General features: G+C 38.6%; 1 long non-coding RNA gene across 2 annotated transcripts in view; it reads right to left on the bottom strand.

Annotated features, from left to right (window-relative positions):
* Window positions 1-27,828, bottom strand: part of LOC122792262 — a 637,836-nt gene that overhangs the window by 310,696 nt on the left and 299,312 nt on the right. The gene's annotated exons all lie outside the window — the stretch shown is intronic.

Below are 27,828 nucleotides of genomic sequence, written 5' to 3'. Positions count from 1 at the left end.
GCATGGACAATGACGGAGTCATATTTGTACTTGCTTTGGAGTGACCTGAGTGCGTGTGTTATGTGGCAGATCCTAGCTCCCGATAGGCAGCTCACAGTCACCCTCTCCTTGTTCAGCCTGGTAAGCGGGACATCAGTGTGTCTGACTATAGAGTCACCTATTACTAGTGTATCAGGCATGGTGTTTGGCCTTAAGGGCTGTGATTGGTTGACACACTGATTTATTGAAGTATGTGTTGCATGTGTTTTGTTTTGAGGTGGTGGATTTTTGGATGTCTGCTTTGGGAGCCTCTGTTGTTTTGGTAAGTTTTTTTATTAGAGCCTCCGAGTATGTCTTTGTGTTTTTATGTGTTTGGTTTGCAGTTGTGGTAGGTCTATGTGGGACTGGGTTTGCTGTGTGTGTGGTTACCATCTCCTCCTGTCTGGTCATGCCAGCCCTGAGTTGAGAGAGCTCAGCCTCCAGTTTGGCTATATAGTTGCATCTCTCACATGTATTTGTATTTGCTGGGAGGAGAGGGTTGTCTGTGTACATGAGACAATTGTAGCATTGTCTCAAGATACCCAGATTAACCAGCTGAACTGGAGAGGACGCCAGTACTCTACCACTCGACATGCTAGAACAGTATAAAGGAGTGCTGTGCCTTTAAGGGAAGTGGATATTCACAGGGGTGGTAGGTGGATGTAGTGCTTACTTAGTACGAGAGTGCTTACTTAGTGGAGAAGTTTTGAGAACAAGTGCTAGGTTTATAATATAGTGAGTAGTCTGATTATACTAAGAGTAGAGTTTCCTTAAGGGAAAATTTGAAGAGCAGACTTGGCAGCGCCAGAAGAAGTAAAGTCGTGTAAACGCGGATTTTAAACAGGGAACTACAAAAGAGCTAGAGATGGTCCAAAACAACCAATTACTACAGCTCTTGTGCTGACGTCACTTTCTACAGGGACAGGTAGGCTGCTCAAGGCTCCCCACTCCCACTGGTGAGCAAAGAAACTTCCTTCTATCCAAGTAAGGTAATGGACAACACAGGAACTACACCACAGCCCAGAATACAGCAATGCCTGTAAACTGGTCTAAACTAGTTGAGGAGAGGCGGGAAAACAAGGATTCCACTCCAGCCTAAAACCCACTTCTCCTCTCTAAGAATTTTTCTTCCAGGTAACTACTGGAACATCTATTTCTTGCACGTATGCTTGTACCTTCAATCTATGATAACCTTTTCATACATAGTATCCTGGTAAAATTCTTCTTTCCTTAACAGTATAATTCTTTTGCTTTCTGTGTTATTCATCTTTACATATACTAACTACAAATCTCATAAGCTAAGTTAGCTACTCTTAAATGTCAAATCTCTCTGTCTGTCAAATCTCTCTGTAATCAACTACCTGTTGTTTCAATACTCAAACGTGTATGGAAAGTACTCTGCATTATCGTACGTAATGTGATATTATATAACTCACTATATTGCCTATATTATGGTGTATTTATTCTGTTGTACAATACATTTGTTCTTATCTGCGGAGCTTTTCTCTCCAGGCCCCTACTGAGAATGGGAGAAACCCCAGTTGGAATTTTCCAGTAAACAAAGAGAAAGTAAATAAAACATTTGTTCCTTGCAAGGAGTGCACATACACCACTGCACTGTAACATAAGTTTACACAGGAGGGACTCTTTTTTTGCAATTACTGAGTCTTACAGTCTAAGATCCATGTATCTACTGAAGGATAGAAAGTCATTCTGCTAAGATGGAAGTAATTGGGAGGGGAGACTCCGGGATGATGGTGTTTATGACCAGCTAGGAGGAAACTGAAAGGAAACTCTTGTAAATTCTTACCATGTCTATTATCCCAATCTGTTAGTTGGGGTGAAGGAAGACATCTGGGAATATATCTTCCAACCTTGGCCCCTACAGTGGTCTGTTAGTGGGATGTATGAGTATAGAGTAGGCTGTATTTCTTCTGTCAGAACTCTGTTCTCAAACCTTAGCATTGAAGTGCATTAAAGGTCTGTCTCCTCTCCTTCTGTACAAGTACAATAATTTTTGTAACAAATGTAAAAGCATTTTTTGTGCTTCTTCATACTTCTAGACCAGCAAAGTATCTCAGGGATATGAAGATCTCATAGGTACTGTGTTCTGTTCCTACAATCATGCTGGTGCCATTACTAATGATAGGCAGCTCTTACAACTGCAGGTTTCTTTTCATTGTTAATACTGAAGCACTAAATATAATTTGCAGGGCAGTACAGTAAAATCCTATTACTATGTCCATATTTTTTGCTAGGTGCAAAACTAGAAATAGCAGCAGTAATCTTTGGATGGACAGCAAACCTGGCCTAGAAGTGACAGAACACTTGCCCCCAACAGGACATTAGTAGTCCTAAAAGATTTTCTTTGACAACGTATGCTTAGATGAAGGAAAAGCTATTTTTATAGTTGCTTTCCTACCTGTGATGCACTGTGTTTAATGGTGCTTGGTTCTCCCTCTACCTGGATACTTCATGTAACAGCAAAGTCACGGCATCTTACAAAATTTCATAAGTTCCACCTACTCATTCACCCCCACCAGTACTAACTAAATAGGGCAATGTTACTACTGCTCAGGTTTTTCTCTATAAATATTTAAAAGGTCTTTTACATAGATGTAGCAAGGACCATGCTAGTTATGAAATGATTTGGTATAAAGTAACTTCTGAATAAAAGTAAAGTATTAAAACATACAAATACATTTAACTTCAGATGGTCAGTGGTTCAATTAACTTGGATAAAGTAGTTTATCTATGGCCCTGGGCACTGTCTTCATCCTGAACACATTCTCACTTCGCAGGAATGGGATAGTCCCACTCTGCGTGGCCTCACTGCACTCAACCATGCTTCACTACTCTTATCCTATCCCTTCCTATCTTATCCTACCTCTTCAACATTTTCTTTTTAGTTTCAAGCCACATCCCATCTTATTTAGCCAACTGCTAACCATCCTCATAATTAATCACATAATTTCCTCCATAGGTACAAGCCATGACCTCTCTTATTCAGCCAATTCCAAATTATACTTCACGTCAACAGAGACATTATTTCACACACCAGCCGTAATATCTGCGCCACCTAAGCCTCCCACCACCTCTGTACTCTCCACACTGTTGCACCCAATTTTGTCTGTTGGAAGAGTGACACTGTACAACTGCCTGCACATCCGACTATTTATAGTCAGGGTAATACACCTAGGCAGGGCTATCTTAGGTAGCTTAAGTTCCGTATGTAGTGTTTCCTTAGCAGAACATTAAATAACAATCTGAGAGCTCATTTGTCTCATGTAATATTGATGTCATCTTTTTTTTTTGTTTGTCTGTCTCATATGTTAATAGGCAAGTACTAGGCTATCTGTCCTTGTGGGCCATTTTAATCCTTGACAATTTCCCGTTTTGTGCTCAAATTAACCTGTTCTCTTGGGTTAGTGACTGGCCTTACCTATCCCATAGTTGATAATTGTATAGTACCCCTAATGAGAATAACTGGAATCATACCATAGATAATTTGAGGAGAGCCATGCAAAGAATAAAGCATTTAGGAGCTGACATTGTCTTTTAATAGTACAGGGGCCAGTCCTCAGGTAAATTTTCTGTTTCCCATCCACTGAGCCAAGTTGAACTTAAATATGAACATGGATAAACTTGGTTTTATATGGAGGAGGAGTCTGTCCCAGAGCAGTGGTATCCTCTGCGCGATATACCTGTCCCTTTAAACCATTCTATTGATGTTGCAGAAGAAGTTTAAATCCCTAGACTAAGTATTTCTGATGCCATTTGACTTCCTGATGTGCAGTAAATCCATTAGTATTTGGTCAGAGTATGCCTTGTACATCAAACACAGGTCACCTCTTAGCAGTCTGTACGATACAACGTATAGTGACAGAGCTTTGAGTTCAGTCCATGTTGGACATGTTGTTTATGCCTTGTATCCTTTTAGTACTACAGTGTTCTTACTTTCCTATACACCCATTTAGCTCCACATTTAAACTAATAAAAATATTGATAAAACTGATATAAACATTTCTGGAAGACAATTACTGTAGCTTGTATCTTTTCTCATATCATCACTATCTAGTGCCCATTCATGGACTTTATCTTTTACATGCTGCTTGCATGCAACGTCTCCACACTGCATTCCTTACTACAATTTTGGAAAATCTTCTCTCACCGAAAAGCCTGAAATTGATGCAGGCAGGCTTTATTTAGTAGGAACTTGAACCAAAAAAATACTATTTAGTTAATTGATAATTACCTTTGGGCATTGTCACGCAGCTTATCATACTATTGTTAGCCTCTGTCTGATTACAACAACCATATTTCTAAATCCCAGGGAATATTTATTACTGCTCGTTGTTTATTTATACTGGGCCATAGATGAGTCCAGTTTGAATAAGAAATTGTAGTTACAAAGGGAAATTCAATGTTTAGCATCAGTAAATGTCATAATAAGTAATTTACAGAATTAGGACAGGATAAGCAGATGCTAGATGTGCAGATGTTGCACAGAGAGCAAGGTAGAGATGGGTGAGGAAAATATATTCCTGTCCTTCAACCAGATGGGCAGAATCTGAGAGTTGCATGCATGAGGGAGATAACTGGGGGTTTCAGAGAGAAGGAGGGGCTATAGCAGTATTTTTGGAGTACACTTAACCCATTACATGGGTAATATGGCTAGGTTGTAAGGGAGAAAGGCAAAGCAGAAAAGGAATAGTACCATATACTAGCTTACAGGAAGAAAGTACCATATGGAGGGTGAAATAATGAGCCTCCTTCAATTGTCTCTGGTTAGGTCACCAAATAAGATCCAGCTTTGTATAAGCCATGTTTTTCAATTCCCAGTTTTAAAAACAGACTATGAAGTGTGTGTGTGTGCTGTGATGCAGTCTCAATACACTGAAGTCTCACCATGTTCTCCATGTAGTGATCCTGTACTATCAGTGACAGAAATTGGGTATTGCATGAAAAATGCAATTACCCTAAGAGAATGGATCAGTGTGTGTGTGTGTGTGTGTGTGTGTGTGTGTGTGTGTGTGTGTGTGTGTGTGTGTGTGTGTGTGTGTGTGTGTGTGTGTGTGTGTGTGTGTGTGTGTGTATGTGTGTGTGTATGTGTATGTGTGGTGCGTGTGGTTTGGTGTGTGTGTGTGTGTGTGTGTGGTGTGTATTTGTAATGTCTGTCTCCATATGTGTATCTGTTTCTGTGATTATCTCTGTGTGTGTAGGTGTGTGGATCATTGATCTTGCTTGGCACTATATAAATATCCTTTATATAAAGACTGAGCAAACCATTTTATCTTGGTAATAATAAATTTTGAGCCAGAACAGATTGCCATTAGTAAGATAAACCTAATGAATGCTGTTTGTTCTTGCAAGAAGTAATCTTAGTGTACTCAGTCATTAGGGCAGTGCTCCTGCAATTAAAGATTTTCAGTCAAAACATCTTCTACACTGTATGAATACAAAGCAAACAAACATTATTAGGATAACAGGCTGGTATAATTGACCAATATGTTCTTAGCCCAATGGTATAGGGGAACATTGGGTTTAAGCAGGTGGTGGTGCTGCGGTAGTGTTGTCACCTCACAGTAAGACGCTGCCCTGTTCGATTCTCAGCTAGAGCGTCTTCTGTGTGGAGACCTGCGTGAATGGGCGTACCTTCGTTGAAGGTTGTGCATCAGAGCTGGCAACTCGGCACGTAAAAATCTACTGCCAATCATTAGCAGACCGGAGTTCCACTGTGGCGACCCCTAACCGGGAAAAGCCGAAAGAAACAACTGATAGCATAAACAGCTATCCTTTGTATGTAACTGAAATTCACAACATCATTATTATACAGCACGTACTGTGATCCGCACACATCAGTTTAAGCTAAATATACTTCATTTTTGGTGGGCTGTAATTTGACAATAAACACATAGGCTGTTGCTATAATAAAATGTTTATCTACCTGACAGATATCAGCTCAATTTTCCAAAGCTTTGCTTGACAGAAAATTCAGTCTGGTGTGAAGTCTGCTGCAAAGGTGGTATTTCTCCTTCCCTACAGGCACTACAATGCATTGTAGATTACAAGTGGCAAAGATGTAGGGGACTTCCACTATGACTCCCTAAGGTACAGAGGCGATCTCTGCTTAACATACAAGGCCATGTCAAACCCAGAGCTGCTGGACATGCTACACTTAAAGAAATCCCAATCCCTCAGAGCCACACGCTCCATGGATCTAAACCTTGTCATCACAATAAACAAAACATGCTGGAAGGATACGACTCTAGAATGGACTGCCCATACATGTCAAGCAGAGGGCCTCTTTGGCCCTCTTAAAAGGAACCTTGATGTTTGGATGGGAGAAAGGAAATTCACCCTGGGGATCACTTCAGTCGACCTGCTAGACAGGGGTCCAGGGAAGTAAATAGTGTGGGAAGAAATAGCCAGGGAATTGTTATGGCTAGGCTTGTATAGGCCCTAGAGCCGATAGCCCAGTACCAACCTATGAACCTAAGTCTTAAAGGAATTAACTCAACACCCCCCAGACTTGTATACAATTCTATGGTCGCACAAGCACAAGTAAGGGATCAAACACCCAAAATAATAGAATCCTTTCTGGTCCACGCTGATTTCCTATGGAATACAGTGATAAGGCAGTTTAAATTAATTGAATATTGCTCAGTGATTTGGTTCTTTGGGGAGCTCTAAATCAAGGAACAGCAGAGCAGCTCGTGTAGGGAACATAGCCTTCTCCTTGAGTGTGTGTGTGTGTGTGTGTGTGTGTGTGTGTGTGTGTGTGTGTGTGTGTGTGTGTGTGTGTGTGTGTGTGTGTGTGTGTGTGTGTGTGTCTTTGAATATGTCTATCTGTCTGTGTCTGATCTTTGAATTTTTTTAACAAGCTGTTGAAAAGCTTCGTATAACTTAAATCTTAACTAAGTAATGAAACCTAGGTAACGTACATAAAAACTCCTTTATTTTTGGGAGCTAAAGCTTTTTAAAACAACTGCTACGCACATTATTTCTTCTCCTGTCCTGCATGCTTCCTGCACTAAAAATGAAGAAAAAAATTGTTTCTCCTAAAATGGTCACTGACTGAGCAACATGTTGATTAGAGATTTCATAGTATGAAAACTGAGATATTGTTTAAAAAGCCCTGTAAAAGTTATCAGATTTTGCTAAAATGCTGTTAATGGCTAGTAAGTATTCTGCTTTCGTGCCAGAAAAAAAGTTAGAAAAAGTAAGAGAGATTGATCAGAAAAAGAAGAAAAAGCTCTGTCTCGGAAGACCCACTCAGCTATTCAGCAAAATGCAGCTCATGTTGTAGATTTAGTACAGAAGATGTGTTTGAATAATTTAGAGAAAAAATAAATAAATATAAATGACAAAAGACCAGAAAAAAATGTTTTAAGTGACCTTTCAAATAAGTTGATAAAACTGCAGAAATCCAAGACTAAAATGAACATGAGGCTTCATAATAAAAAAAAAAATCAAAACATGATAGATTTAGAAGCATGCAGAAAAAAACTGAAATTATATGCTATACTAGAGTAACTGGAAGGAATGAGCTGTATTAATTTTATGCAACTACAACTAAGCAACAGACTGGTGTTCTACAGATTTGTTAATTGAAAGGGGCACACCATAGGTATGCTATAAATCTATCTTTCAGAAAACAGCTGAGACCTATGTTAGTAAAGATTCAAGCATACCAGCAGAAAGAGCTGCTCATAACAGAATTATGACAATGGGAAATTGGATTATTCACTATACAGCATGCAAAAGAGGCAACACTATCATGGCAATCAGGGGATGTCAAGAGGCAGGTGTGAGATTCATGTTGCATATTCACTTGGCATTTAGAATATTTTTCCTAGAGGATTGAAGACATGTTTAAAAATAGAACAGGCTATGGTGGGGGAGATGTTTAGTCAACAAAGACTAAGCCAGCAAGCTGAAAGGGACTCTGTTTCTCGATCTTCTATCAATAAGAAAGTCTAGAGACAGAGATTTTTCCAATGAAACCTTTTCATTATTGTAAATACTTAAATGGCAGAACTTGAACCTGAACCAGTGTTGGGAGATAGTGATCTAGAAGTCCAAAAACAAAGTGAATTTAGTTAATTTCTTAGTGAAGAAGTAGGAGAACTGTACAGCATACATCCCACTAGATGCAGTAGACCTAAGATGGCCACTGTCTCCTTTCGCTTGACCAGTGGACTATACTGCATATGCCAAGTATTTAGTCTCAGGAAATGACAGAAAACCTATTTTACTGGCAACTTTTTGTAAATTGCTTTCGCTATAAAGTGATTGCTCTCAGTTTTACACAGTGACCTATAAATTGACATGAGGGTGGGAAGCCCGCTATGCTCAGCCTTGCTACACTCGGCTTCACTTCGCTCCCTTACCCTACCTTCAATTCCCACACACACCCTCTTACTCTAAAATTATACTTCCCACATACATATTTCTCTTGTGACTTATTCCAAAGCCCTCCCCAAATGACCTTCCTACTTCCATACATACACTTCTGTTTCTTGTTTTCTACTTCCTTATCCCTTTTTAATTTTCAGCCCCATTCCCAACTATCGTTGCCCCTCCGGTACTGCTTTGCACTATATCCATTTATTATCACACCCTCTTAATAGCACCTATTTCACACTGTATCCTTTTCTTTTCCCACTTAAACCTTCATTTTCTTATTTTTACTACATCAGTATACAATAGCCTTTAATACCCCTCTATTCCTTACATTCCAGAGAAGATACTACGACAACCTACCTCTCTTCTTTTATGGACAATACTCATGTCTTCACCTCTCCTCTTCCACCTTTCAGAATCCACCATCATTGAGTCTCCCAGTGTCCTGCAGCTTCTCGTTTCCTTCTTCATGGCTACTTCCCCAATACCTGACATCTATAAAATACAGATCCCTGTAATTAATTATACTACTTGTCAGCTTATCCTCTATTTTTCTCCTGCTATTGTGCCATCTGTCATCCTACCATGACTCAAAAATATATCAATATCTCTCCAACTCTGTCCCAATCACTTATTTATACTTCTTCTTTGCAGTCAACACACATTGCATCAAACCTATTTAATATTGCACCTCACCTTTATTCTAAATATAGGCTAATGAATTACACTTCAACTCAAGCCAAAACACAAGTGCAAGAATCCTCTCTAAAAAAACACAAGTATGCATTATTCCTGATATACTAAAATCCTTCTAGAAGGAGATATTCACCCTAATCCTGGCCCTACCTATCCTGGTGAACACAAAGATAATTCTGTTCCACATACTTCTGTAACCCAGCAACAGCCAATCCCCAACCCTGGTGACCTAATTTTTTCTGTAATAAATGTTAGAAGTATAAGAAATAAAACTGCTGAACTACATGCCTGGACTGCCCAGCAAAAGCTTGATGTTCATGCTGTAACTGTGACATGGCTTAAACCCAGCATAAATGAATCTGAAATTATGCCTCCTGGCTATAATATCATCTGTAATGACCATATAAAGAGGAAGGGTGGGGGTATTGCATTAATATTTCCCAGCCCCTACCACATCTCCCCTTACAGCAAACCAACACCAAAATTCACTTCAGCAGAACCTCTGATTTCCTCAAAATAAACAATTAGAAACAAATATGCATTACTGTCCTTTATATCCCTCCTGGCAATACTACAGCTATACTGGAAGATATCCTACATTGGATAGCCTTAACATTTCCACAAGAAAAAATATTATTGGGTAATATGACATTAACTTCCCTACATCTAGCATGATCCTATATAGTTTCACACAATTAATAGCAAGACATCAAATTCTCTACTAGACTGAATCCTAGTATCAGACCCCAGCAAATACTCTATGACAGGTATAATGTCAGACTCTTTCAGTGATCATCTCCCAATCTATACGGCTAGACATCTCACATCCAATTAAACAGCATATTTATAAAACACCACATGACCTTTTCATGTCAGAAATGTTCATTACTACACTATTATCTATTAACTGGAACTTCCCAAAAATCCTCCCCTTAGACACCGTAATTGAATTCAATACAACTTTTCTAAATATCCTAAATAGCCTTTGACCTCCTAGTAGGAAGAGACTGAAAACAAATAATGCAGTTTGGCTGCCCAAAAAAAGTAGAATGCAAATGCAGGATAGAAAACAAGCATGGAAAGAATAGCAAAAATATAAAACACCTCAATATTTTGAAAACTTCAGAATGCATAGCAATCATACTTGAGTCTTTCGGCTTTTCCCGGTTAGGGGTCGCCACAGCGGAACTCTGGTCTGCTAATGATTGGCAGTGGATTTTTACATGCCAAGTTGCCAGCCCTGATGCACAACCTTCAACGAAGGTACGCCCATTCACGCATGCCTCCACCCAGAAGACGCTCTAGCTGAGAATCGAACAGGACAACGTCTTACTGTGAGGTGACAATGCTACCGCAGCACCACCACCGCAGTCCTAATGTATAGCAATCATACTAAAAAGCAAATAATTGAAGACAAAAAAAACCCACTATAATAACTTTCAAAATACTAAACACAACCCTAAAAAAATTTCGACCTCCATTAAATCTTACATCCTGGCCAAAAATTCAACCCAAAGCCTTCTCTCAATCACTCACCACTCAAAACTGCAAAATAATTCAACATTCTTACTTTATAGATAGTATAGTATTTCTAACCAAGGATTCTTTAACATCTAATCCCAATCCTGTCCAACAGCCACATATCACCACATCCACTTTCACCTTCAAACCTGTGACAACATACTATATAACACTACTTTTAAACATTATACTGTGCTCTTCTTCAGCTGATGACCTTTCAAGTAAGTACCTAAAAATAGCAGCCAATAGTATCATTCATCCTGTCTCAATCCTTATAAATAGGTGAGTCCAGGAATCCCAAGTTCCCTCTCTCTGGAAAAAGTTACACATGATCCCTCTGCACAAAGGAGGAAATTCAACGGACATGAATAACTCTAGACCTTCAGCAATCTTATCTCTATCACCAAAATACTAAAACATGTATTCAAAAACAATTGCTAGACTATCTTCTGCAGGAAGAACTCTTATCCCCTATACAACATGGCTTCTGTCCTTCCCATAGTACTAACACTACCCTTCTAACCTGTATAGATACTGTCAATAAAGCTAAAGATGAGGGCAAACCAGCCTCTTCCTTATTTCTAGACTTGTCTAAAGCCTTCAATATACACAGCTTGTCACAGCAAACTTCTTCTTCAAATTTCCTCACTAGGTCTCTCTTGGTTCTATGGTTCAAAACTACCTGTCCAATAGGTATCAGTTGGTAAAATGACACTCTATGCTCTTTCCTTACCTCCCAGTCACCATCAGTATACCACAAGGCTCTATCCTTGGTCCACTCCTCTTTAACATTCACCAATACCCTCTATACATCCATACAACAGGCCAACCTAATACAATATGCAGATGATTCCACCCTCATTTGCACACCTGACAACATGGTACACCTCCAAAAAATTACTCGGGAAATGTTAGTAGCCACTGAAACATGGCTTCATAACTCATAACTCATGCTCAACCCAAAAAAAATCCCTCTCTCATTAAAAAACTAGATTTAAAGTCCTCTCTCCTTATTAATGCAACCATTGAAGTCACTTCTCATAGCAAGTTATTAGGGCTGATAGTTGATGATAATCTTACATTCAACCTACATAGACAAAATTGCATAAGAAAAACTGATCAGAAACTAGGGATGCTTTTCAGAGCCAACAACTTTCTCACCAATGCAATTGAAACTACATTTGGCACTACGTATCGTCTCCCCTCACTTCTTCATGGTGCTCCCATTCTTACTAACCTCCAGGCTTCAGAAAAATGACAACTCAAACAATGATCTAACAAAGTTGCTAAATTGGCAGCACATAACCCTTTCAGAACCCACCACTGTATAGCATTGAAAAGCGTAAATTGGTTAGGACTGCCACATCAACTAACATAAACACAACCTCGTACCACCTATAAAATTATCCAGTATCCATCTACCTGTCCAGCATTAAAAAATATTCAAAACAACTATGTTCTCAGTCGGTCATTGCAATCCAGTGAACAAAAATTCCTGTCTGCCTATAAACCTAGCAAATCTGCTGGGTATTGTCTATAATCTTACAAGGTTGCGAAGGCCTGGAACTCCTTACCTGTATCCATCAGGCCTACACCCACCCTTCCATCTTTTAAAACCACTCCAAAAGACTTGCTAGCTAAAATCTGGCTCTGTTCTTGCTCAAAACCAGGGTAAACTATATCCCTTATTGTATACAAGTACTTTTCAATCCTTATACCGTCTTTCTCTCCCTTCTTCACTTTCTTACTGCCATCTAATTCTCTTCTCTGATTTTCTCCCTCAATATAGCATAAGCGTGTTTTTCCTTCACTTCATATTGCAATTCCTATTTGTATTACACTAATTTACCTTCAATTTCTGTACAAACGGTCTAAAATTTCTCTAAATATTAAATGATAACCAATGTTTATGTCTAATTTGTTACAATTATTTAAACTGCATATATTTTTATTTTTAATTGTAATTGTTCTTAAAATGTTTTGTAATAATTTAGAGCTTTTCTCCCCATGCCTTCCCTGAAAATGGGATTCTACCCAGTTGGAATTTCCTGGTAATCAAATGTCAGTAAATAAATAATATAGACATGTGAAATATAGTTCTGCCGGAGGAAGAAAGAAAGTGAAAAACTTGTTGACTGTGTCAAGCTGTTGAGTGAACTGTAAAGGATAATCCCCATGTCAGTTTACAATGACACTTCACTGAATGAAGAAGTGACAGAAATAAAGCAGATTTTTTATCATTTTTTGTACAAAAGATTCCTGATAAAAACTGCATGCTATTTTGTTAAGCATATAAAGTTGTTCTGTATAGTATGCAGTTAAAGGTATTTTAAATGTGAGAGGGTTTATCAATGAATGTTGAGTATACAGGTGATAGTAAGTTAAAGAAGCATTCTTCACTAGTTAAAATTTGTACTGTCTTTGCATTGTAAGAAGATAAACAAGACTGTAAAGAAACACAAAAAAGTTAAAATAATTTTGTGATCCTTTTCAGCTTGGTATGTAAATGTGAACTGATGATATTTTACATGGAATTGAAAGATAGCAATAACTTCCCCCATTTTTTTAGAGCTGGATGTCTAGATTGATGTTTTAAGTTGTAAGCTATACACAATGTTTAGTTAAAAGACAAAACAAGAGAAAACTATAAAAAGCATAAAACAATTGTAGTTCAGTTTTACACTTGCAAAGTAATTAGTTGTTTTTTCCCAGTAGCACCTGCTTTCTAGCTGAAGATAGTCTGCCTTTAGGTGGAGTCACTAAATTATGAGAGTTATTGACATTGTGCCTTGACAGACCTTTTCTGTGAGTTGTACATTGATAAGCAAACAGTTCAGTGAAAGGAATGCCTCTGGTGAAGCATTAGCTGGAGATAAAAGTGAGCATGTGAAGCATTAGCTGGAGATAAAAGTGAGCATGTGAATTTGACAAAGAAAGTATTAAGGGTAGGCATTCAGCAAAATATCAGAGACAAGGAACAAGAGGAGTAAAATACGTATTGTGAGTTGGACTCCAATAATGAGTGAAAAGAATACAAAGGAAAATGATTGTAGATGTGTGGTAGCAGCGACTTATTGACAGAAGAGGATTTCATTGCCAGGTATTTATATTTAACATGAAAATACTTTTATGGAGCTTTGCAGAATTTTGGGAGAAATCATTTTTTAACAAGGAATACTGGTTATGGGGGTTTATATCACAAGATCGAAACGTTATAACAGCGAATACAATAACATTAAACTGTTAACCTCGAAATCACAAAACTCTGAAAGCTCATAACAGTGAATGTTCATCATGTTACACTGCTGCAGTCATTACACTTGGGTTATCCTGCCGTCAGGCGGTCTCGCAGTCGGCCTGAGTGCCAAGGTCTTGATCCGGCATTGGTTGCTGTCGCTTCTTCCCTGACGTCAGTGTGACAGGGGTATAGAAGATGCACCTGACGCCATTTTCTTCAGTCTTTCTTGCCGCACGGTGCCAGAAACAGAAGCAGTTCACATGTGCCGGTGGGCCGTCTCCTGAGATTTTCGAAGTCGAATTTCAGATCCGAAGTCTTCAATAAAGCTAAGTACCCCGTTGGCGAAACTTTTTTCTTGCCTCAGACCGATGTCAGAAAAAGTTAATAATTGTATTTCTTGTGGGAAGCAAATACCTCATAAGGACTTCCACTCTTACTGTATTCCATGCCTAGGCCCTGATCACGACGTCACTAGTTGTCGGTTTTGTGCTACATTTAACAAACGCACTATAAAAAGACGTTTTGCACTACTTTGGCCGAAGGTTCAATTATACGATGCCGTTGGATCAGCCGATGACCTCAATACCGAAAAATGCAAGACAAGGATAAAGACAGGCATCCGAGGTCCAAAACCGATGACGAAACCTCTTCTAGGCCAGTTGCCGGTTCTCAGTGAGGCGCTTTCACAGCCCCTGACACCCGCTACCTCAGAGCCACAGGCCGCTTCTGACTCCCATGTGGAGACATCTAGGCCTCTGGAAACTCAAGGTATTGGGCCTACGGAAACTAATCCCTCAGATGGGTCCGGAGCCGCTGAGCAAGCATCGGCTTCTGAGGGTGTTCTCAGACCTTCACAACTTACCATTAAGACAACAGCCAAGACAAAGGTACCATTAAAGACAAAGAAACAAGTACAGCATTCTCCTGGACAGTCCTCCATGCCTAAGAAACAGATGCTCAAAATGGCCGAAGACCTTATTAATCTAATCAAGGGTTCCCATCCCCCTCCTGAGAAAAGGCCTAGGCAGGATACAGACTGACTCCTCTGATCAGGTTTCCATTTCCTCTGATTCCTCTTCAGACCAGGGATACTCTCTACCCCCCTATGAGGATTCTGATGCTGAAGAATCTATCCCTTCAGCCTCTCCTCCTGAGGATTATTCTTTTGAGGAAACTTTACATACCATGAGGGAGCATTTTCTTTGGGAAAGTCAGGATTACTCAGAATCCAAGAAAAGCCTCAGGGATTTCCTCTTATTGCCTCAGCACAGGCCCCTGGCTATTCCGCCTGTGCTAGATATTGTGGATGATGTGTTCTCTGAATCCAGTTTATCTCCTGACTCTTTGGCCCCTGCTCCAGCCAAGCCAGATAGGTATTACAGAGTCCCTGACTCTCACAAGTTTCTTTACAAAAACCCTTCTGCTGATCCAGAAACTATTTCCCAGGGTCCAAAAGGGGTTGAGGCTTCCATTGCAAAAAATCCAGTACCCTCTGACAGATTCCAGAGCTTTGGATAGATGGGGGAAGAAAGTATACACTTCTGCAACTTTAGCAGTAAGAGCTTTAAATTGCCAGTTTCACATGCTTAAATATCAACAATATTTAATGGCTCAGTTAAAACAGAAAATGCTTGCAGGCTCAGAAGCTCCTGATTGTAAAGAAATGCAGGATTTATTGCATGCAGTTGAAGAGGTGGGAAAACATACTCTGCAATGTGGTTTGATTCTTTAGAGGCCTCTTGTAGAGCCACAGTTACAGGTACTGTGATTCGAAGACATGCTTGGTTAAAAGAACAAAGTTTACCTGATCATGTTAAGGCAAAATTATTGGATGCTCCTTTACAGCATGATACTTTGTTTGGTGTTAAGGCAGAAGAGGTGTTAAAGAAAATGGAGGATAAAGCTAAATCTATGCAAACAGTCAAGGATTTCTTACAGGTACAGCCACCTCGGTTTAGCAGAAATTGGCCAACAAAGAATTGGTCCTTTCCAGTGTCAGGCCACAGAGAGGCAGATACAGACGCCCAAGGGGCAGATCTCAACCCCAAGGCTCAAACAGTGACAGTGGGGCACCTCAACCCCTAAAGGTGGTGAGGACAAGTCTCAACCTTACAGGAAACAGTCACAATGACTTTCCCCCCTTCATACGCCAAGCATGTCCCTTTTGGAAGCCCCCTTAGGGGGAAAACTAGCACTTTTTTCTCAAAACTGGCAAATAATCACCCAAGACAAATGGGTCCTGAATATTGTGTCTCAAGGTTACAGATTCCATGTTCATACTTTACCAAGGCTAAAAGAAATGCCAGACCTGCCACAAAATCAATGGGCAGAGGCACAAAAACAAATTTCAGCCCTCATGGACATGAGAGCTATTCAAAAAGTACCACAACAGGAACAAGGACAAGGATTTTACTCCAGATTCTTCCTGGTCCCCAGAAAGGACAAGGCCTGGAGGCCCATACTAGACCTTTCAGTTCTGAATACTTACCTGGATATTCCAAAATTCAAAATGTTGACATTACAGCAGCTTCTACCCATGCTGGGCAAGAAGGCTTGGCTTGGTACTCTGGACCTCAAAGAGGCATACCTGCATGTCCCTATCAGACAAAATTGCAGAAGATACCTCAGTTTTAAAGCTGGTACAATGCACTACCAATTCTCTGCACTGCCCTTTGGCTTATCTACTGCGCCCAGGGTCTTCACAAAGTGCCTGGCACCAGTAATTGCATTTTGCAGATAAAAAGGAATTCAAATATATCCATACCTGGATGACTGCCTCATTCAAGCAGAGACAAAGGACATTCTTCCACAGCATCTGGCATTTGTAAAAAGGTTGCTAATTTCTCTAGGGTACACAGTAAATGAAAAGAAGTCAAAACTAGTGCCCTCGCAACAGATTATATTCCTGGGTGCCAGCTTAAATACAATGGCCCAGATGGCTTACCTCACGCCAGACAAACAAGTTCAACTAACTCAATGTTTTCAATTACTGGCAAGAAAGTCCCATCTCCCTGCAAGAAAAATTCTGCAGGCCCTGGGATTCATGGCATCCTGCATACTACTAATACCATATGCCAGACTGCATATGAGGAAATTACAATGGTATCTGAAAAGTGTTTGGACTCAACACTCTCACAGTTTAGAAGCAGTAATACCAATGATTGCCTGCCTACAACAGGAGTTTCGATGGTGGGCACAGGCATGTCACCTAAACAAGGGTCAGCCTTTTACCCAACCCACAGCCAGGCAAACTAACAACAGATGCTTCGGATTATGCCTGGGGAGCACACATGGCAGGAAAATGCATTCAGGGCAAGTGGACCACAGACCAGATGCATCTTCACATCAATCAAAAAGAGATGTTGGCTGTTCAAAATGCCCTAACAGCTTTCAAGGACCTTCTATATCCAAGACCATTATTACTAAAGACATACAACACCACAGTAATGTGGTACATAAACAAGCAAGGGGGCACTCATTCTTATCCCCTATGCAGGCAAGCCATGACCTTGTGGAACACAGCTCTAACGTATCAAGTTCACTTGCAAGCACAATTTCTGCCTGGAAAGAAAAATACTCTGGGAGACGATCTAAGCATAAATATCATGGATCCTCACAAATGGAAATTGAATCCACAAATCTTCAGCATGGTAATGCAAAAATGGGGATGCCCAGACATAGATCTTTTTGCCTCCCCACTGAATTGCCAACTACAAAAATTCTGCACAAGGACTTATCACAAACAAGCATGGAAAGTGGATGCTCTTCTGTTCAGCTGGAAAAACCTAAAGGTTTATGCCTTCCCGCCACTGCCTCTCCTTTCAAAGGTACTCCTAAAAGCTAGACAAGAAAAAACACAGATGATCCCGATTGCTCCAGACTGGCCACGCCAGCACTGGTACCCTATCTTAAGGAACTTGGCTCAAGGCCCACCATGGATTTTGCCTCAAATTCCACACCTTCTGACTCAACAAAACAATCAGATCCTGCACGGTCAGCTCAAAACCCTAAACCTGGCTGTATGGCAGATACATTAGTCAAACAGGCAACACCTCTCTCTAAAGCTGTTATGGATGTCATTTTGGAGGCCAGGAGGCCTAGCACCAGGAAAGCTTACTCAGAAAAATGGAAGAGATTCTGCACCTGGAACCAGGCTCAAAAACTTGACCCTCTTGTTCCAAACATTCTCAGATTTTACAATACTTAAGTGAGATGCTGGACAAAGGCCTATCCTTCTCATCAATTAAGATCCACGCCTCTGCCATTTCAGCACATTACAACACTGATCCTCCTTTATTCTCTCATCCCTTACTAAAGCAGTACCTCAGAGGGGCTAAAAACATAAGACCGCCCCGGAGAGCACCAACACCAACTTGGGACCTCAACTTTGTTTTGGAAAAACTGACCTTACCACCTTTTGAGCCAGCCAATACAGCCGATCTAAAATTTTTATCATGGAAAACAGCTCTGCTCCTGGCAGTAACTTCAGCAAGAAGAGTCTCAAAGCTACAGGCATTAATGGCAGTGGAACCTTTTAGAATTTTTCATCAGGACAGGGTATCTTTAAGGACAAACCCTACCTTTATGCCAAAGGTGGTGTCTAGTGTGGCTCTTAACCAAACCATCCATTTGCCAACTTTTTATCCAAATCCCCAGAATAAATGGGAGAAACGTCTGCATTCTTTGGACATACACAGGCAGCTACACTTCTACTTGGACAAAACAAAGGCTTTCAGGAAAACTGAGCAACTGTTTGTAGCATATGCTGCAGGATCACAGGGCAAGGCTATCTCAAAGCAGACTATATCCAAATGGATAGGACACTGTATTCGGTACTGCTACACATACCATGGAAAATCTGTCCCAAATAACATTAGGCCACATTCCACCAGGGCAACAGCCACTTCCAACAGCCTTTCTCAGAGGAGTACCTACCAAGGAAATTTTTGGAGGCTGCAACTTGGAGTTCAGTGCACACCTTTACCAAGCATTACCACCTGGCTCTTCACTATAAATCTAGAGCAGGCTTTGCCACTGCAGTTCTGCAAGGCCTCATAGCCAAGCCTAACTCCTTATAGACCAGCCACCCAACCTCAGCTTTGGGATTCTACCCAAGTGTAATGACTGCAGCAGTCTAACATGATGAACATAGTACAGTTTTGTACCTACCATAAATGTAGATGTTCGAGTGTTCATACTGCTGCAGTCCAGGTTACCCTCCCTCCATCCCCTCTGAACTGGCTGGACTTATATCTTTCTATCCTATACAACCTTTGGGGTGTATTTGCTGGTAACTGAAGCTATTGTTTTTATTTTATATGTATATTTTTGATTAGCAATATGTATTGCCTTCCTACTTGGGGTCATCTGACATCTGGGGCAAGAAAAACTGAAGAAAATGGCGTCGGGTGCATCTTATATACCCCTGTCGCACTGACGTCAGGGAAGAAGCGACAGCAACTGACGCCAGACCAAGACTTTGGAACTCAGGCCGACTGCAGGACCACCTGATGGCAGGATAACCCAAGTGTAATGACTGCAGCAGTGTGAACACTCGAACATCTACATTTATGGTAGGTACAAAACTGTACTTTTTTTTTCCCTGGGGAAAAAAATCGCTGTTCCAGCACAACACACTAAACACACAAACACTACAGACCATTTCTAATGTGGGGAGCTTTGCCCCCCTACTTAAATATACCAACTCCAAGATCGCACCACAGTGGAGTAAATACCAAAGCCGCGGAGATGGCCCACCAAATTCTTTCCCTGGGAAAGAATTTGATGATCCGTGGCTTTGCTGTTTTAAAAGCATTATTTATTATTATTATTATTATTTTATTTTAAAAGCATACCAAAATCGGAGAGAAACATTTATGGGGAAGAGGTAATGGACCAGATTCCAAAAGAGTTGCTATCACTAAGTCTTCCCTGATTCTGAAAGATTTGCTCTCGGGGCCTATCTATAAGCAGGAACCAGATTCCAAAATACCTGTTCTCAGTATAAGTGGTCACTAACAAAGAGAACAAGTCTTTTGCAGTTGGCTCAATATGATTTATTTAAGGGACTGATAAAAGTTAAAGTACTGATGAAGAAGGAGAATTTTACAGAACAAGAAGATGGGAGACTGCAGAGTGCTAAATGAAAAACAAGGGAATATTTGGACAAAATGCATGAGTTTAGAAAGTTGCTGTTAACTATTTTTGATAATTCTAGAGCACAGAAACATTTAGCACAATGATTTAGGCAACAGAGTGTAGAAAGAGTTCTACCCTAACTTAGGGAGACTATGGCATACAATATAACCAAAAATTCCATAGATGTTAAGAGATATTTTGTAACTTTTTTCAGAATCTGTATAAAGCAGAGGAATGGGGAAACTAAGAAAAGACACACATGAAAATATTTATGGAAGATTTAGTTATGCTAAGTTTAAAAGAAACTGAGACTCAATAATTAATGACTAAGATAGGAATAGATTAAATAAAAGCAGCTATGGATTATGAATCAAAAGGAAACTCTCCAGGAACAGATGGCATTCCTGTTGAAATGTAGAAATTAGGCGGGAAGAGCATAACAAAGATCTGGAAGTCTTTGCTCAACAATAATTTAAAAAAGGGGACATTCCAGCATCTTAGAAGAAAGCATTTTTTTGCGATTACTGAAACAGGGTAAAGACATTTCAAATTTGTCTTCATGCAGAGTCATTTTGGTTATAAACCATGCTTGTAAAGTGCTGATGTCTAGATGAAAAAAATGGTAAAGATGTTACACTTGATAGAAATGGATAAATGTGGTTTTGTGGAGGGGAAACAAAGATTTGATAACATTAATGGCACAATGATGATCCACTGAGAATAAAAGTGCTAGAAAACACCAGTATTATTAGTCAGTCTTGGTACAGAGAAAACTTTCACTAGTGTCAATTGGGATTTTATAAGTAGGACAATGGCAGCATTTGTTTTCCCTGGCTGAGTAATGTAGTTAAGAAGGCATATTCATGAAGGTCGGGAGACAGAAATTAAGGTGAGTGTATTCCACTCTAACAAGCAGTGAATGAACAGAAGAACTAAGCAAGGATGTCCTCTTTCACTAATGTTATTGGCTTTCTATTTAGAGCCTTTAACATACATGGAGATACTTGCACGAGTATTTTTACCCAATATAAATATCACAGGATTTATTTTCCTAAGGTAGATAGTGAATTAAGTAGATGTGATGGGAAAGACAGGAAACTGGGAACATGTTTTTGAGATTGTAATAAGTTGCTGGATTAAAAAAAAATCAGTGATATCACTTGTCTGTTAATCAAGAACAATTAGCCTTATTTGTAGATGATATTATTTACATTAATCTAAAAAGGGACACTTTGGTATTGTAAATCATTTTGAGACAGTTCCCAAGTCTTTCATGATATAAAATAAATAAAGATAAAAGCTATAATGGTAAACATTGAATTGGTTCTGTGATACCCATACTTATGGAGACAAGATAAGATGAAGTATTTAGGTGTATGGATTAAAACAGATTTTGTTATGGCAGCTAAGGATATGTGGGAAGAGACTAATCAAAAGATAATTAAAAATAAGAAATTGGAAATTCTTGGTTATGAGTATGGCTAGTAAGATACAAGGAGTAAAAATGTTTTTAGCCCCTTTAGTTTTATTTACAGGTCCAGTGCCAGTTGTTTTTATCAACCAAAGGAGGAGAAGATTTGGATAACAATGAAAAAAGTGTTAAAGGGATTTATTCAGGATGGTGAACAAGGCAAGTGGTAAGTGTGAAAAGTTATCTATCCCCATAGAGCAAGGTGGCTTGGGGTTCCTTAATTTGAAAGGATACTTCATAGCTATGCAGTTATGTCTCACATATGTAACTCAGTCACAAAGATGTTGAAACAGTGGAAAATTGAAGAGATAATATGAGACTAGGATTTTAGTGTTTAAGGGAATAGTGGCAGTCATGTAGACTATTACATTCACAAACTAGCAAAACATATTCTAAGAACTAAGCCAACAAAGGAATGGAAAAGAGAGATTTTATCACTAAAGATGTCTGCATTTAATGGTACAGAAAATATGAGCAAGGGGCTCTAACTTAGAAGAGGAAATTAGCAACGGAACCAAGGCAGTGGGAGGAAATAACTTGGGAAGAAAAGAAAATACAGTGAGGCAAGCCCAAGCAAGAATTTAGACTTAACATGATATAGACAGTGAGAAAAGGCTAGGGGAGTGATAAGTACAATACCAGTGTAGGTATTGGTTTTAATTTAGCCTAGAATAGAAGATTCTGTTAAAAAAGTATAAATTAGTAGGGTACATAATATAATGCATGAAAAGTATAAGAATCAAGTAGAGGAGGCTAGAAAAAGGTCAGGAAAGACTTTGTAATTCATCTTTAAAGGGGCAATAGGATTAAAGCAGTGGTCTCCCAAATATGCAACAAAGTACAGAAAGCTTAGGATTTTTGCATGGAAATATTTGCATAACTATTTTTTAGCCCAGATAAACAAGAGGATTTTTCCTCATGTAGACAGTGAATGTTGTAGATGTGATGGGAAAGACAGAGGAAGGTGGGAACACATTTTTGAGATTGTAATGAGTTGTTAGATTTTAAAAAATCAGTGATATAACTGGTGTGGTAATCAAAAACAGTTACCCTTATTTACAGATGATATTATTTAGATTATTCTAAAAAGGGGCCATTTGGTAAAATCATTTTGAGACAGTTTCAAGACTTTTCAGGATATAAAATAAACAAAGTTAAAACAAAAGCTATAATGGTAAACTTTGAATATGATACAATAACTGGTTCTGTAATACCCATACTTATGGAATCAAGATAAGATGAAGTATTTAAGTGGATGGATTCAAACAGATTTTGTAATGGCAACTAAGGATGTGTGGGAAGAGACTAATCAAAAGATCACCAGGAATTTCCAGTTTCTTATTTTTATATTATGGATGTGGATGGTAACATACAAGGAGTAAAAATGATTTTAGTCCCTTCAGTTTTTGTTACAGGTCCAATGTCAGTTTTTTTTTCCAACCACTGGAGAAGATTTGGATAAAAATGAAGAAAGCATCAAAGGTATTTATTTGGGATGGCAAACAAGGCAAGTGTTAAGTCAGTGGCAGCTGGTGACTTCAAATCACAGGGGGGCTGCAGGAGACAGCTGAATGGGTGGGGTCAATGGGGAAGGGTGTGGTCAACTAGAAAGAGGAGGAGCTATGCTCAAAACCACAAAAACTAACTTTAAGTAAATACGCTGCCCTGGGTGGCTAACCATCATTATGAAAGTCCAATCAAGACAAAAATAAGTGTAGAAGAATAAAAATATTTCAATGCATTGGCTGCATGACAGCTTACTTAATATCTAGATTGAAACAAAAGGTTGTGAGGCATGAAAAAATAAATTACGTTTTAAATACATTACTGGAATGCCAGTCAAAATCAAGTATAAGAAAAACCAGAAGCACTCAACTCAAACCACTTCTTGCACTGCAGTCCTAATTATAATATATTCAGCTTTATTAAAGTACCAAGTAACATGCTGAAAGTAGAAATCTCTGTGATGCCCCCACTTGTAATAATGTTTCTTATCCAAAAAAGACCTGCTGCCTGACAACTTGCTTCATGGGGAAACATGATCAAAGTAAAAAATGAAAAGCAAACAAGAAACAAGCTCAAGATACATTGCTTAAAAGATTACTGTACAGGTTATGGACCACACATGATTGGCATTCTGTTTAGTTTATGGGTAAAGTCTGTAGAGATGACTGGAAGTCTCCAACAAGTGTAATGAGCTTTTTTAAAATAATGGAATCTTGTCCTTTAATACCCAAGGCTTATACATTATCTAGTCAAGTATTCTCTACATGGCAACAACAGAAAGGCTTTCAATGTTGGCAATTCTTTAACAGTATGCTTATTAAAGCTTACTTGCATCTTACGATCTCAGACAAGCTTACCTTATGGTCATTAAAGCATTGCTACTTAAACACAGAGCAACAGGCACTTTGAGTAATAAGCATAAATCTGAGTAATAAGCATAAATCAACAGTACAAAAATATGACAGAAACCCAGACCATTCTGCAAAATCAAGGACAGATGAAAAGCCACTGTAGTACTTGTGTCTACCTTGGATGGGGGGGGGGGGACACACTGTATAACTACTCCTTGCCTTGCTTGGACTGTGATGGCCCTGACACATTTGTTATACCTTCAACCTCAAGAGCAAGAAATCTGGACAAAGCCATACACAGAAGTGGGACAAAGGCCCAAAAATAAGGACAATTTTTAAATATTGCTCTAATAAACTTAGAAAGATAATAGACTAGGTCTTGCATTAGTATGAATTTTCTGAAGGGTATAAAATCTGAAGGGTATAAAATCTGAAACTCAAATGTCTGTCATTTTCTAACTTCAGTCTTTAGTGATTTGTCATTAATTTGCCAGAAAACACAATTTTATGAAAAATGGACCAAAAATGTGAAGCAAAAATATAAAATAGACACACAATACAGCTGGGAACCTGTCAAAGAAGGGACACTTTAATATTAGTACTGCTACCTTGAGCAGCTGACAAAATAAAAGAATCTACATGCATTTCAAGTAATCTATAACTTTATTACAGTTATTTCTTAATTGTAAACCCTCCATGCTTTCTTCCAAAATTGCTATTTTGCGGAGGGATTATTAGGGGGAAGAGCAACATTTTGAGCCAAAATCGGGGACAGTTGAGAGGTTGACTATGCCTAATTCTATAAAGCAATTTATTTGCATGTACCTCTCAACCTGTTAATGCAGTAAATCTGAACAAGGCCAAATATATTGGGGGCACATATAAACAGCACTAAAAATTGCTCTTGTATAAATTGAGACAGTTGATAGAACAGCTCTTATTTTAACATGCATTTTTCTGAAGGTTATGAAGTCTGAAACTCAGTGTATCATTATTTAGTGACTTAATTCCTAAATGATTTGCCAGAAAACTACAAATTTTATGAAAAACAAACCAAAAATAAGAAGCAAAAATCTATTCATTCTTTGAAAATCTGGACAGTTGGGAGGTATAGTTCAGCTGGCCCTGTCTGAGTTTGCTGCCCTTCCCCCCCTGACAAAATCATGGTTGAATGGAGCCTCTGTAGCCATTCCAATGAACCATTACTTGGCTATTTTGCTCCATTTACCATAAACACTAATGTGCATACTGCTTTACTTCTATGATGAGTTGGACTTCATTTGAAAGTTTTATTTTGTATTTTACAGCACAAACACTAAGTCATCTGCTAAACAAAGCAATGCAGTCTCACAATGAAAACTTAGCATTAAAACTTCTCTGCCCTTGAAACTCACATTCATTGAAACAGTATTGAAACCCACATTCAAAGAAAATACATTTTGCCAGTGGTAGATAAAGATTAATTTTGGGCTGTTTTCAAATCATAGGCCCCTTGCATATGAAACATACATGTGCTCTTTGATACACCTTCCTCATTGTACTAAAATTATATTCCTTGTACAATACAGTACAGTTGTTAGAGGGTGTTTTAAATTTGTTTTGAACATTTTTCCAGTAAGCAATGAAACAAAGCGCATGCACCCATAATGGCAAAACTGCCCAGTTCAGAACATTTATCATAAAAAAAGTCTACTCAGACTTCCACAGTTCACCATTATTAGTAAATATGCACAATTCTACAGTCCACCATTATTAGTAAATATGCACAATTCTACAGTCCACCTTTATCAGTGAATATGCACAATTCTACAGTCCATTATCAGTAAATATGCACAATCTCTGAAGTAAGTGTCATCTAAATAATTCCACATTAAAGAAATCTGTAAGTAATGAAGAGGTTGCTGCTAGCAATCACCTTTATATTCATGGTTTCATCGAAAAATAAAGTGTCTGTTGCCCCTCAGGAATAAATTGCCTATATTATATTAAAAAATGATAAGCTAGTAATAATATTGCAAGAGGAAATGGATGGCAAACTGATAACAGACTCATAGTTAGTATCTTCACCAAGGAGAACATTCTCAGTACAGCAGCATCCACCCCTTGTGGGAGTAGAACCCACAGCCTTCTGCATCAAAAGCAAGTATACAACCTGTTGTGCTATTAACAAGGCAAAACACTAAGCTTCTGTTCCCCTGCAGCTCTCAGCTCCTTGTAAAATCTACTCAATACTCACCTGCATCTCAACTTTGCAGCACAAGAAAACTGGAAAAAGCCAAAATGTATTGGGGGGGGGGGTCAAAAGCCCAAAAACCAGGGACACATTAAGTTAAGTGAGGAAAGTTTATTTGTCCCTTAATTTGAAAGATACTTTAGAGCTATGCGGTTATGTCTTGCATACATAACTCAATCACAAAGATGCTGCTGCTGATGGTGAAACATTGGAAAATTGAAGAGATAATATGAGACTAGGATTTTAGTGTTTAAGGAGAATAGTGACAATCACACAGAATATTATATTCACAAACTAGCAGAAAGTATTGTAAGAACTAAGCAAGCACAGAAATGGACAAAGGAGATTTTATCACTAAGGATGTCTGCAATTAGGGGCATGGAAAATATGAGAGAGGGGCTGTAACTTGGAAAAGGAAATTTACAAAGGAGCCAAGGCAGTAGGAGCAAATAACTTGGCAAGAAAAGGAAAGTGTGAGATGAGTTCAAGCAGGAATTTAGACTTAATAACAGAATATAGGCAGTGAGAAAAGGATAGGGGGATGATAAGTAAAATATCAGTGCAGGTAGAGTTTTTAGTTTAGCCTAGACCAGAAGAATCAGGTAAGAAATGAATAATTAGTAGGGTACATAAAGTAATGCATGAAAAGTATAAGAATCTATTAGAGAATGTTAGAAAAGATCAGGCGAAGAGACTAGAAAGATGAATTACAAAGGGGCAATAGATTTATCCCAATGGTCTCTCAAATATGCAGCAAAGTCCAGAAAGCTCAGGATGTTAGCATGGAAATAGTTGCATAAGTATGCTTTACCCCAGATCAGAGGATTGTTCCTCAGGGAGATAGTGAATGTTGTAAATGTGATGGGAAAGACAGAGTAAAATGGGAACATGTTTTTGAGACTGTAATGATTTGCTAGAGTTAAACACAATCTACAGTGTACTTTGACAGAAATATTGGGAGATTAAATGGTAGTGACTAAATAAAATATTTTGACCTGAGATGCAGGATCTATTTTGCCTTGGCATAGCAAAACCTTACAAATGTTAATGCTATTGATGGCCAAAATAGCAATTTCCAGAAAATGGGAATCAAAATCTTAACAAAAGCTAATGAAATTATTGAATAATGAAAAGGAGATAAAAGAACTGGAGGTATGATTTTTAGAAGAAAAAAGGTTGCAAGGTGCAAATTCATAAAAATTGAATTTTTGGGAACAATGTGTGCAGAATAATGCTAAAGAGGAGGGGAAAAGTTTAAGGGAAGATTTATTTTGATCTATATTTTATTTTTTCCTTTTATTTTTTCCTTTGATTTTCAATGTTTGTTTTAGAAATGGGTAGGTTTTAGGCAGCAAAGTCTAGTCATACAAAGGAGTGTATTAATATTTAATTCACATAGTCTGGAGACAGAAAGCTGCAGAGCTTCTTTGAAACATTATGGTGTTAGTTTGTATTTATTGTGCAACTGCTTAGAAGGAAACAAATATTTTGATTTATATTTTATTTTTAACTCTGACTATCTCTTTTTGAAATAAAGGTATAGATTAGATAGTATGCTTTATTTGGACTTATTTTATATTATACCATATAGTTTTAATTTTTGATGGAAGAAATTTGTAAGTTGTAGATTGAAGAATTGTTTTGATTTATATTTTTTTATCTCTGATTCTCACTGTTTGTTGGAAGTAAGGGACAGTTTAGAGACAGTAAGATATATTTAGATTTATATTTTAGTTTTACCCTAAGATCT

The sequence above is a fragment of the Protopterus annectens genome, chromosome 1.part0 (assembly GCF_019279795.1).
Source record: "Protopterus annectens isolate FY-2018-M chromosome 1.part0, PAN1.0, whole genome shotgun sequence".
Taxonomy (NCBI): domain Eukaryota; kingdom Metazoa; phylum Chordata; order Ceratodontiformes; family Protopteridae; genus Protopterus; species Protopterus annectens.
Note: the sequence above shows the minus strand (reverse complement) of the source record. Positions and strands in the feature narration are given on the sequence as shown.